The sequence below is a fragment of the Vulpes vulpes genome, chromosome 10, assembly GCF_048418805.1.
Source record: "Vulpes vulpes isolate BD-2025 chromosome 10, VulVul3, whole genome shotgun sequence".
Lineage (NCBI taxonomy): Eukaryota > Metazoa > Chordata > Mammalia > Carnivora > Canidae > Vulpes > Vulpes vulpes.
The window spans coordinates 51,839,448-51,851,743 of NC_132789.1; positions in this window are offsets into that span (position 1 = coordinate 51,839,448).

Here is a 12,296-nt window from a genome sequence, read left to right on the forward strand (position 1 = left end):
TCATCCCCTAGACTGCCAACCCCTGCCCCTCCGCTCCTATCGGTGCACATTTAAACCCATTTCCATTTCCCCCTTTTAAAATGAAAGGACTCATCTCTCAGGCCAGTTATCTCTGTTCCCTTTAAAGACTAATTTCTTGAAAAGCATTTCCAAAGTCATCATTTCCACTTCTCCCTAACCCACTACACCACACCACCCTCCCGCTGACCACTGAGATAGAGCTCTCCAAAGTCATCGTGTTGTGCCTCCTCCTCTGGGAACACTGTTCCTCCACCAGCATTCCCTGAAGAACTCCTGATCCCTCACGCTAGGCTTAGGCGTCCCCTTTTCCAAGAAGCCTCCCCCGGTACCCCAGGCTGGGCCAGGTGACTCCTTTGTACTATCATAGCATTGCCTCACCAGGTGAGTTGCCTACCTGCCTGCCCTTCACTCAAGACATAATAATCACTATTTTTTACCAGCCATCCTGATAGGGACCTGACAGGTAGCATCTCATTTAATCCTTAAAACAATCTCCTAATTCCCATTTGACTGATAAGGGACCTGGGATTCAGAGAGGTAAAGTCATATGCCCAAAGCCACACAGCTAAGCAGTTTAGCCAGGATGAAATCCAGGAAGTCTAACTCCACAGTGTGAACTCAGTGCTCACCATGAACTTGCCAGCTCCGGGGCTCCTGTAGGCAGGATCTGGCTCTAGAGCTAGTACTCAGTACCTAGCACAGGGGACATTAGACCCTCATTCCTCAAGGAAAGAGAGCCACTGTTTGTCAGGCAGTGGACTCTGTGGTAATGTAATGAGTTCTAGCCCCATGGGCTCAGATTCTGGGGGAATGGTCAGATGCCCTGGATGAGAAGAGACCGGCTTTAGAAATGATAAGAGCAGTAGAGCCCAGACCTAAGTGAGCCAAATCCCAGAGTCTCCTCCTAACCTGTCTGACCTGCCCTACCCATGCAGGAAAGATCGTATGACCCCACCAGAAGCCACACCATAGCTGGCTATAGCTGTGACCCTGACCTTGCCACCACACGATGCCCTGGCCACTGCTCTCACTCTGGTCATGCCCCATCTCCCAGTGGCATTTGATACAGGTACCATGACCCTACATTGCTACCATTAATCTCATGCTGCTTGATCCATGTGGAGACGGAATGGACTATTGCTGAGGTCCAGGAGCTCCAGCAGCCCCCTTCAGCTGAGGGCCCTCAAAGTGGTTCTGGATTTGGAGCCGAAGACCTCAGATGGGCCTCAGGGTGTGTACCTTTGCAAGGGTCAGATCAGATGGGGTGCTGGCCTGGCACCTAGAACTTATCAGTTCCTCAAAGGAGATTCTGACCTCCCCACTTGGTTCAGGGATGCCCTCCCTTGGCCAGAAGGGAGAGCTCCAGGGTCAGAGGTGGGCCTCAGGACAGGCCCCACCCCCAAGGCCCTCTGGAGGAGCCCAGGAGCTTAGTTCCCTACACAAACTGTTATCCATTAACATCCAATTATCCCTTGGTCCGAGCCATTAATTATAAATCAGAAGCTAATTGGGGTAATTAGCCCCCTGCAGGCTAATGGGCCGAGACTAAGGGAGGCCTCTCGGCCTACCCTCCTCTGATTTTCTGAGGTGCTTAGTGTTGGGGGGGTGCAAAGAAATCAGGCGGCTGGAGTTAATTTTTTTTAAGGCAGTGAAATGAGGCAGAGGGAGGGAGAAAAAAGATGAGAGAGGCCAATTTTTGTTCTTTTTTTCTCGAATCCCGAATCTCCTTCAGTGGGTCTGCTCTTGGGGACAGTCTAGGGTGGGGGGGGAGGCCTGACCCCGCGTCCTGGGAGTAGAACGCCAAAGTATTGCTTCCTCCCCACTTCCTTTCCAGCATAGATGCAGCTAGAACACCAGAGAAAACCGAGGAGACGTGGTCGGAGCCAGGGGGGCGCAGAGGTCTCAGCCCCGCAGAGGAGGGGTCTGGCCGCCTGGTGCGCCCCGGCCAGGGCTCCGCGGGCCGAGCTCGCCCACACCCAGGCCGGCGCGGCGCGGGGAACCGGCTGCAGGGTCCCCGCGGGGCCGCCGCTCAGGGCGCGGCCTCGGAGGAACCCGGGGAGGAGCGTGCGGGGCGGCTCGGCGAGCGTGGTGCCCGCCCGGCGCGGCCAGGACGCGAACAGCCCGGGGCTGGGGGCCGCGGTGCCCGTGACCTGGGCGCACCCAGGCAGCGCCCGCGGCGGGAGGCTGGCCGCAAGCGGGAGCCGCGTCCGCGGGAGGCTCTCCGATCCCTACAACTCCCGCTTTGCGCTGCCGGAAACCCGCTCAAGTTCGAAGAGCAGTCGGAGCCGAGCTGGGACTCCCGGCGGGTGGCGGCGGCGGCGGCGGCGGCGGCGGCGGTGGCGGTGCACGCCGGCGCGGCGGGGCTGCGTCAGGGAGCTTGTCCGAAGCCCCAGCCCCGACGTGCGACTAAACGGAGGGAGGCTGCTGGGTGGCGGGAGGGCCGGACTGGGCCACCGAGAGCCCCGCTCAGTGCCCTCCGGCCGGAGGAAGAGCAATGACTCCCCAAGGTCAGAGATGAGGGGTGCTCGGAGCAGGACGGCGCCCGGCCCGGCCCACACCCCGCTAGCAGCCCCCCCCAGCACCCCTCCCTACTCCGCCGCCCGCTCGGTAATGGGCTTTGGCGGGCGGCGCTGGCGTCGCCCGGGGCCTTGATTAGATATTTATTGCTGTCATTTACATGGGCACCGCAGGGCGGCCGAGCGGGACTGCGGGGGGGGGGGGGGGGGGGGGGGGGAAGGAGGGGAGGAATGGGGACGGGGGGGGGGGCGGGGCGGGGAGGAGGCCGGCACCACATGGGAGAGCGCGGGGGAATTGGGAGCGCTCAGGCCCGGCGCCAGGTGTAGACACGCAGGCCCTTGGGCTGCGGGGCAAAGAGGGAGGTGGGGTTGTTGCACCTCTGAGCTTTGTCCTCGGGGGTGTCTGCGTGTGAGGAGCAGTGAGTGTCCCTGTGAGTTTAACCTATGTACGTAACTGTCAGAGGGGTTCTGTGAGTGCGTGTCCCGCTGATCTGCCTGTGTGCCCCTATGTGTGTGTGTTCCTCTACCTGTGTAACTTCTCACCTTCGTGTGTCTTAGCGAGCTACCCCTAGCCCAGGTGAACCTATGCAGGCGGCTCTGGGTGGCAGTCAGTGTATGTGTGGCCCTGTGTATCTGTCCATCAGAATGGCCCTAAAATGTGTGTGTGTGTGTGTGTGTGTGTGCAGGATTAACTCAGAGATGGGGGTGGGAAGTTGTGTCCTTTGATCAGGTTCGCCCTTTTACCCCACAACCTACAGGTGGGGGTCAGGGTGCTCCAGTCCCCCAGAGCCCAGGCTCCAGGGAAGCTGGCACAGAAGGCAGTAACCAATCCCTCATTCCAAGCCCACAGGGCCAGAATACCACGGTTGGGGTCCTTTGGAAACTGTTTCCTGCTCAAGATCTAGCGTGGGAAGTGTGAGTGGGTGTGCAGGGGCCAGGTCTCCAGAACAAGTTGTTTGTATCTGAGCAGAGAAATGGCTCCAGTTGCATGACCACATTGGATAATGCCACATGTGAAAGTGACACTGACGGTGTGCAGGGGCCCCGAGACACTCACCCGGTGCCCTTGAAGCTGACCGGCAAGCCCGCCAACAGACAGAACCCATCCAGAGGCCCAGGGTGCTGGCCTTTGCGGGTGCCTTCGCCTGGGGCGGGTTTCCACTCCTCTGCACCTTTGCCCTTCTGTTTGGATTTCCACACAGGATTTGTTACACTGCAGCCAGCTTCCCATGTCCCAGCAGAAGTCCTCGCGGGAGAGGTCTGCCAGGGGGATGGTTGTTTACCCCCATTCTGAGTAGGGATTCCTGCTTCTGGTCCAAAGATTGTGCATACCCCAGCCACAGAGGAAAGAAATTTGAACCAATTATCTGGATAATTTGCTCTCACTAGGTAGCAAATTCGATTTTTTTCTGACTGCCTACACACACACATTAGCACAGCTGGCTCGCAGAGAGGGGAGGTAGGGACTAGGGACTAAATTCACCGATCCTTGGGTCAGACCGCTTTCCCTTTGGGGAAGTACTAGGGACGCTGGGAGTGAAAGGCGAATCCCAGCAAAATTGAAAACAAGTCCCTCCACCCCCCCTAAAGCTAATAGACGACAAGACCTCCCAGGAAGATGCTGGACGGGGCCAACCCGCCTGCAGCGCACGGGAGCCCGAGCTGGAGTGCAAGACACAGCGGCCACCGCCCGCCTCGGCTGCGAACTGGGAACTTGCACAATTTCCACGGCTGCAGCGCCAACAGCCTCCGAGAGCGAACTGCCTTCCCCCAACCCCTTTGGCAAGGCCCATGGAGTCTGTAAAGCCTTTCGCTCTTCCCGAGGTCCTTAAACCCGGGGAGCTTCACAAAACGAGCACCAGCCAGGCCGACTCAGCCTCTGCAGATTTTTCTAAAACGAAAAAGGTAGCCCGGGTCCGAGCGCAACCCGTCCTGAGGCTGCGCGGGAGACTCCGCGGGTTCGCTGCTTGGGGGGGACTCTGAACACCAACGACGGCGAACAGGCCGCGGATCCCAGGCCCCCCTCTCCCATCCAGACCTCCTCATCGAACAAGTCATCAGCCTCATGAGCCCCCATCCCGCCGCCGCCGGAATACAGAAAAGTTTAAGCCCCAGTTTCGGGGCGAATTTGCAGGAGACGTTACGGCGAGGCGCCCCCCGCGCCCCACCCGGGCCGCCGCGGCCCCAGCGCGGAGCCCGGGAACTTGTGACGGGCGAGAAAGTTGAGCCAGCGGCGTCCGGGACACCGCCGTTCCGCTCCTGAACCGGGTCGAGCAGCCGGGGAGGGCGTGCAGCGTCCCGGCCCCGTGGCCGCTCCTCCCGCTGCGCCGCGAGGGCCGCTCCGGGGACTGGCCCCAGCCTGCGGTTCCCGGGCTGCGCTCCCCCGACCCACGCCGGCCGAGGCCGCACAAGGCAAAACGAATTCCGGGGCCCGGGCCCGCCGCGCCCCGACCGTCCACCTGGGGTACCCTAGCCCGAGGCCGCACTCGCGCGGACAGAGGCAGGCTGCGCGCGGAACCACCCCGGACCGGAGCACTCGTGCAGAATCGCCATCCCGAGAGAAAAGGCGCGCTCGGCGGCGGCGAGTTGGAGCCGGACCTGAGCCGGATCCCGGGCAACGTCCCGGGCACCGAGGGGTTCGCCAGGCGGCGTGGACGCGGAAGCGGGGGGGGGGGCGTGGGCGGCCCCCGCGTTCCCCAGCCCCGGCCCCGGGCGCATCTGCTCCGCATTACCCCGGCCACCTCCTCCCCACCCCCTCCACACTGAGAAGGATTTGTCTCCGCTTAATATCCAAACCTTTTTTGTATTTATTTTTTTTCAGAGGCGAAGTAATATCTTCCAAATGAGGCACAACCGTGACGGATCCGAAGCGTTCTCTGCGGGCGCCTGCGTCCCCGCCGCGGCGCTCCTGCCCACGCTGTCTGCGCTCTGCCCCGGGATTCCGCGCGCCGCGCGCCGTCTGCCTCCTTGGGTCGCTCGCGGCCTCTGCCTCGTCTCCAGCCCTGGGTATCGCGCCCGCGCTCTCGCCCCGCGTCCCTCCGGCCTGCCCGCGGCCTCCTGTGTCCCTGCGCAGCCCGTCTTGGCTCCGGGTCCCCGACCGCAAGCAAACTTTCCAGTCCTCCCGCGGGCCCGGCAGGAGCGCAGAGCCGAGGCGGTCCCCGGGGTTCTCGGCCACGGCCCCCCGCCCCGGCGCCCCCCCGGCTCGGCCCGTCGGCCCCGCCCGCTCGCACCTGGTCTCCCCGGCCGCGCCGCCGCCGCCGCTGCCATCTACGCGCGCCGCGGCCGGGGCCGGAGTTTTAAACGGCGTTTCCCGGGCGCCCGGCGCGGGCCCATGCGCTCCCTAATGGCCCCGGCGGCTGCCAATCACGCGCCGTTCCCGCCCCCGCCCCGCCCCGCCCCGCCCGGGCCGCGGAGCCGCCGAGGGCCTAGGCCGCCCGGGTCCGACGGCCGGGGGCTCTGGGGGCCCCGCCAGCACCCGTCACCTCCTTCGAATCTTCAGTCGTTCGGGATCCCTGCCTCTCTCGGTTCTGCCGAAGTCGCAGGCCAATCCCTGGGACCGGGGTGGGGGGTCTGAGACACCTTTCCCTCCCAAGGCCTCACCCGCAACTGGGGGCTTGGCACCAGGATCAGCTGCGGTGGCTTGGGGGCGCTCCGGCTGACCCCCACCCCCACCGCCCTCCAAGATTGGTCCTGAGCTGCGCGCGCACACGGACACACTCTCTCTCCCCATAGGTCCCACGCCACCGGCACCGGCAGCCCTGCCACCCCCACGCCACCGCAGCACCACACAACCTGAAGTCAGAACTCCGGGCTAGCACACTCAGCCCATACACAGGATGGCGCTCCGAACCGCCGGCCTCCAGCCTGGCAGCTGCAGGCTTCCTGGAGAGGCTGCCATAGGAGACTCAGCTTCCCACGCAGGGCATGCACCTGTCTCAGGGGGGACAGACACACGGTTCCAGACCCACATGGGGAAAATCCTAGGCCCCGGGTGCTCACCCCCACATTCCTGCCAGTGCCCTACTCCCCCCCAGGCAGGACCAGTTCACAGGAAGATGACATTCTGGAGCTGGCTCTGGGGCCGGGTGGTGAAGGAGGCCAGCCACCTGTCTGAGGTGTGTGTCAGAGGGGCAGGATGACGCCCACACTACTGGCAGTGCCTGAGTGACAAGTGATTGTGTTGAGGCTCTGTGTGTGGCTGTGCGGTGACTGGAGAGGCACTTGGCCAAGGGTGTGTAGGTGTGGGGTGCATGTGGTGTGTGTCCCTGTGTGGCTAGGATTCTGTCCAGTCTGACTTTGGCCACAGTGGTAGCAACTGTGAGTCAAATGTGGAGCGTGTCCCTGTAACAAATGTTTTTGTGACTACAAGTCTACGTATAACTGTGGCCCTAAGTCCCTTTTGTGTGTGTAACCAATCTCTGTGTAATTGTGAGTGCAAGCATGATTGTGGATCCAGTTGGCTGTGTGTAAGACGGACACAGGGTGAGCACGTGATCTTAAACTTGGGGCTGGAGCAGCTGGACCCTGGCTCTGGCATTCCCTCTGGTAAGTGAAGCTCTCAGGAGCTGGGCTGTTTACTTGGGGGGCAAAGGCATGAGAGGTGGAAGATGGTGGCTGGCTGATGCTGCCCGGAGATTTGACTGTCCGGGCCTGGGTCGAGGAGGTCAGGAATTTTGGCCTGGGCAGGGCAGAGGGGCCATGGACAGATTTGAGGATTGATCCCCAGGCAGAGTTACGGGCTGAGCGCCTCGAGGGGGGGTGGGCAGGGAGTGGTGGGCCTCAGAAGGGAGGGGAGAGGAGGGGGCGGTAAGAGGATTAGGCCGCTTAGACCCTTCTCTCCCACCAGGATCCCCCACCCCCACCCCAAAGCTCCAGAAAAGATTTCTTCTGCCAAAGCAAAACCGTTTAGGCTCCATTTAAAGGGACAAGAAAGGTGGAGGCGGGGGCTTTAAATAACCTTTTAATTTCCCTTCAGGGATCCAGCCCTGTGAGGGAGGGGAGGGAGCAGGAGGGAAGGGAGGGAAGGGGAATGAAGCCTGTCTCTTTGGCTTAAATTATCCAGACTTTGGCCAGGGGCTTCACAAGCAGGAGAAATGGTGGGAAGGACATTGCGCCCCCACCTGGCTGCCCTCCACACACATGTGCACAGACCATCCTGGAGAAAACTGTAACCCCTGCACATGCACACGGTTATTCAGTCACACAGAAACCTCAATACAGGTGCACATATGGAGCATCCCATTTAGAGATGCACAAATGGAGGAGGGGTCACTGAAGTCCCTTCCATGGAAGCACAGATGTGGAATCCCTCCCTGCCCCAAACCATCTCTGCTTGGTGGTACCAGGGGAGGGTGCACTGAGGGCGCTCCCCCCAAGAGGAAGCTTGGCTTCAGTTGAGACTCCCTTCCCAGCAGGAAGGGGTTCATCTTTCTTTGCCCAGAGACCCAACTCTAACCCATCTCTCCCTAGTCCTCACCCCAGAGAGGACAGGGTGGAGCAGACTGCAAGGGTGGGGACCCCAACCCAGTCAGGGTTTACCAGGCCCAGACTTGCAGAGCAGGGCTGTTGAAAATAGTGGAGTTTCTGCTAGTGAGCAGAGGGGGAGCAGGGCGAGCAGATGATGGGGGATAGGGCCCAACTAGGCACCTGCTCTTTTTTTTTTTTTTTTTTTTTTTTTTTTAGATTTTATTTATTCATTCATGAGAGAAACAGAGAGAGAGGCAGAGACACAAGCAGAGGGAAAAGCAGGCTCCATGCAGGGAACCTGATGCAGGACTCGATCCAGGGTCTCCAGGGTCATATCCTGGGCCGAAGGCGGCACTAAACCGCTGAGCCACCCAGGTGGCACCTGCTCTTTGAGGGGAACTTGTCTGCCACACAGACTCTGAGCCTGGCTGGGGAAACCCCTCTTATCCCACGCCTCGGCCTGTTCCAGCTGTCCCAGTCCCAGAGGTCTGGAGGTGGTGGCTGGGTGGCCAGTATGCCTCAAGCCTCATGGTACACACTGGGCCTCCACAGACTGGAGTTCCCGGGCACCTGGAGAATCCCCCACTACCCTGCAGGGACACCAGGCCTCACAGAAGGGCACAGCGGCATGGGGGTCATCACTATATATTCTCACCCCCGTGTACTTCCAGAGACATTGCACCACACAGTGTTTAGGCCCCAGGCTGATTGTAGATTCTTACAGGACTGGGGGGCCGGGAAGGGAGGGGGGAGGTGAACAAAATCTCTGGCACAGGCTGGGACAGAAAGAGAGGAAAATGAGAGGAGGGGCAGAGGGAAGGTGTCCTTTTAGGAAGGCTTGGGGTGATGGGGAGCTTGGCAAGCCACAAGGTGGGTGGGTTTTACTGATTTAACAAAATGATTCCAAAGGTGCCACCGTCTAGACAGGAGCTAAGAAGTAGAAATGATTCAGGACTTCTCTCCCCTGCCAGCCCCTGGAACCTCCCACCCTCCCCGCCCCCCGCTGTGGCTGACACCTTCAAAGGGCTTAAAAGGAAGGCGTCCCCAGACTGGCTGGGGACCCGCCCCCAAAAGACTTTCCTGGGTTGCTGGGGCTGGGAGTGGGGGAAGCAGTGCATTTCGGGATGCGCTAGTATGTTTGTGTGCATTCATTACCCTGAGAGTCTCGGGCATGGGAGTTACATGTACGCACTCCTGTATTTGTGCATAACGTGCGCGCAGGCTTAAATACACGGTATGTGAATGCGCACTGTGCCTGTGCGGGCTGCGCGGCCTGTTGGGGCAGATGCTTCTAAACTGGACCCAGGCCGTGGGTGCGCAGGGATGGGTTAACTGGGGACCTGGGAGAAAACCGGGTGCTGCTAGGCCTGGAGACTCTGAGACCACGGGGTCCCAGCCACCTGTGCAGAAAGGTCTGGGAAGTGAGGGTCCGAGGTTCCCCAAAGTCCCAGCTCTGGGCCCAGTTTAGAGCAGCGATGCCGCACCAACCCCTTCCCCGCCGCCCCCACATGCACCCTCAAGGAGGACTCTGGCCTCCTCGGCCCCTCACAGCGCCAGAGGGAAGGGGGCAGATGCCCCAAGAGGCCGCTCGGTGGGCGCCCCAGACCCTCGAGCGGCCCGAACCCCGGCCCCATGGAAGAGGCTCTCCCCGCAGACTTGCGGCCGTGCCCCTCCCCGCTCCTTCGCGGAACCCCACTGTCCCCCGCGTCCCGATGAGACGCGAGTCGGGCCCCCAGTCCTGGCTCCGCATTGGGGGCGCCGGCCCCCCCCCGCCCCCACGGCCGGCGCTCCCCGGGGCAGTGGCCGTGGCCCGCGGCTTAGAGCTAATTCGAGAGTCGAAGGCGGCGGCCGGGCCCCCCGCGGCCTCCGCCCGCCCCCCCACCCCGGCCCCCCGCCCCCGCCCCCGCCCCCACCCCCGGGCAGGGCCGCGGGCCGCCCGCATCTGCGCGGTCCGCGGCGATTCATCATCTTGATCCATGGCGCGCGCTGACGGCGGCCCCGGCCGCGCTGACAAGACTAACAAAGCAATTTGCCACGAGCCATCTCCTGGACAGGTTATTAGCGCGGCCGCCGCTTAAAGAGCCCTCCCCCCGCTCCAGCCCTGCGCGGGCGGCTACCTGCGTCCGCTCCCTACGATGCCCACTGCCCCTCGCCGCTCGGATGCCCCTGCGAATTCCCGGCTCTCCGACCACCCCAAAGTCAGCCCCCCGCAACACGCACTCACCCTGCTGGCTGCCTGCGTTCCTGCCTCCCCTAGCTGGGGGTCCCTACCTGTTCCCCCCGCCTTCCTACCCCCTTCCCCCACGTCCCCAGCCGCCCCCCAACCCCCCACCACACCTGGCCCCTTCCCACCGTGTCTCAGCCTTATTCTCAACACTACCTGAATTAACTCCCACCTTCTTACTCCCAGAGGGTTCCCCCCCCCACTTCTCTGCGCCCTCCTCACCCCCTCTACCTATCCCCCTACCATCAGGGATTGGAAAACCCTATTAATTACCAGCTTTGGGAGGAAAGGGGTCTCCCCTACCCTGCTTTTGAATTTCCTCCCACCACTTTTGCCCTCAAGTAACCTAACTGTGGGGATCCGGGTGGCCCAAGGCAGCTGGTTAACTGTGGAGGTGGGAGGGCACTCTGACTTCTCCAATAGTACCTTGATAAGGGACCTTGATGGTGAGTTATGTGGCCTTTCTCTGAGGGGAGGCCATAAATGCCAGAGGAAAATGTTGGTCCCTATCCAAACAGAGGCTCAGAGAAATTCAGGGCCACACAGCAGGTCAGTGCAGAAGAGGGACTGGAACCAGGTGTGTGGCCTCCCAGGCCTCGGCTTCATCTCTGGATGCACCCCCTCTGGAAGTAAAGGAGGCGAGGAGATCTGGGCACCCTTCTTAAGCAACTCCTCTCCCACCTGCAGGGAGGGGTGGGGAGAGCTATAAATGAAAGGAGGTGTGTTTGGCCAGATTTATCTATGTATAAAAGATAATGAGAGAAGAACATGCCACATATTCAGGCCCCAAAAGCAAAGTGACTATTTGATCATTTCAGACAGAAATCTTCCTTTTTAAAAATCCTCTGGGTAGGGTGGATGTGGTTCTTTAGACATATGGCAGATCCCCATGAAGGGACTGGATGTGTCCTAGGTGAGCTGCTGGGTGTGTGTCTTGTACCGATAAAGCCAAGTGGTGTATACTTGTGCAGGTGGGGGGGATGTCAAGTGTGTCCCTCTGGATATACGTATGCACTGGGGGCCAAGTGTGTCTTTTTGAGTGTACATGGAGGCCTGGGGGTGGGCAGCAAGTGGCATATGTGTGGACATGTCAGTGCATACCTAGGGTAGCTGGCTTCAAACCAGGAAGGAGCCCCCACCCCATTGTTGACTCTTCTCCTAGATCCTCAACATTTCCACACTGTCAGCCTCTGTAGCTGGGTAATACAGAGAGGAGAGATGTGGCCAGGCTCTGAGAGCTGGGGTGGGGGGGTCGTGGCGCCCCTTCTAAGGGATTTGGATAGAGGAGGGGCACTCTCTCTGAAGGACAGGAGGTCTTGAACCTCTACCATGACCCAGGTTGGTGCTGAGTGCCCAGGTGGGGGCAGGGGAATGGACCATGTGCCAGGAACCTGACTTTCTTCTTTTCCTGTAGCCAACTAGGCCGTGTCTTCACCCGCAGGGAGACCCAGCTATGTCGCTGCCTGCGCCACCACTGCGTCCCTGACGTGAAATATGGGGGGCGCAGGCCGCGCTGGGGAGATTTGTCATCTGTGCTCAGCGGGTGACTCTATCTGCAGACTATTAGAGTATAAAATATATTTTACAAGAGTTTTAGCTACAGGTGACTTGCTCTTTATTACTAGATGTGGGCAAAATCAATACTTCTGTAACTAAAAGATCATTTATTTTGCTTTTTGAAACATTTTTCAACAGGGGCACTGGCTAAGCTTGCAAAGCTATGATTAAGAGTTATGGCGGCTCCTGTTTCCCTTAACCCTTTAAGGACCGCAGTCCAGGCGCTTCTAGTGCTGGTACCTGGCCCGGGAAAGCCAGACACACAGCCACACATCCCAGTTGCAGTAAACACAGACACACTGACTGAAGCACACAGGCCCCTATAAAGCCATTGTGCAGATCCTCGGATCCTCAGGTATGTATACACACACTCTCCCAGGTATGCACAGAAGTATAAGAGCATACACATTCCTTTCCACCCAGAAACCCAAATCAAATGCACATTTGCACAAATGCATGCTTCACGAAAGCCACCAGTGCATATGTCCACATACAAATGTTTCCCACCTCAC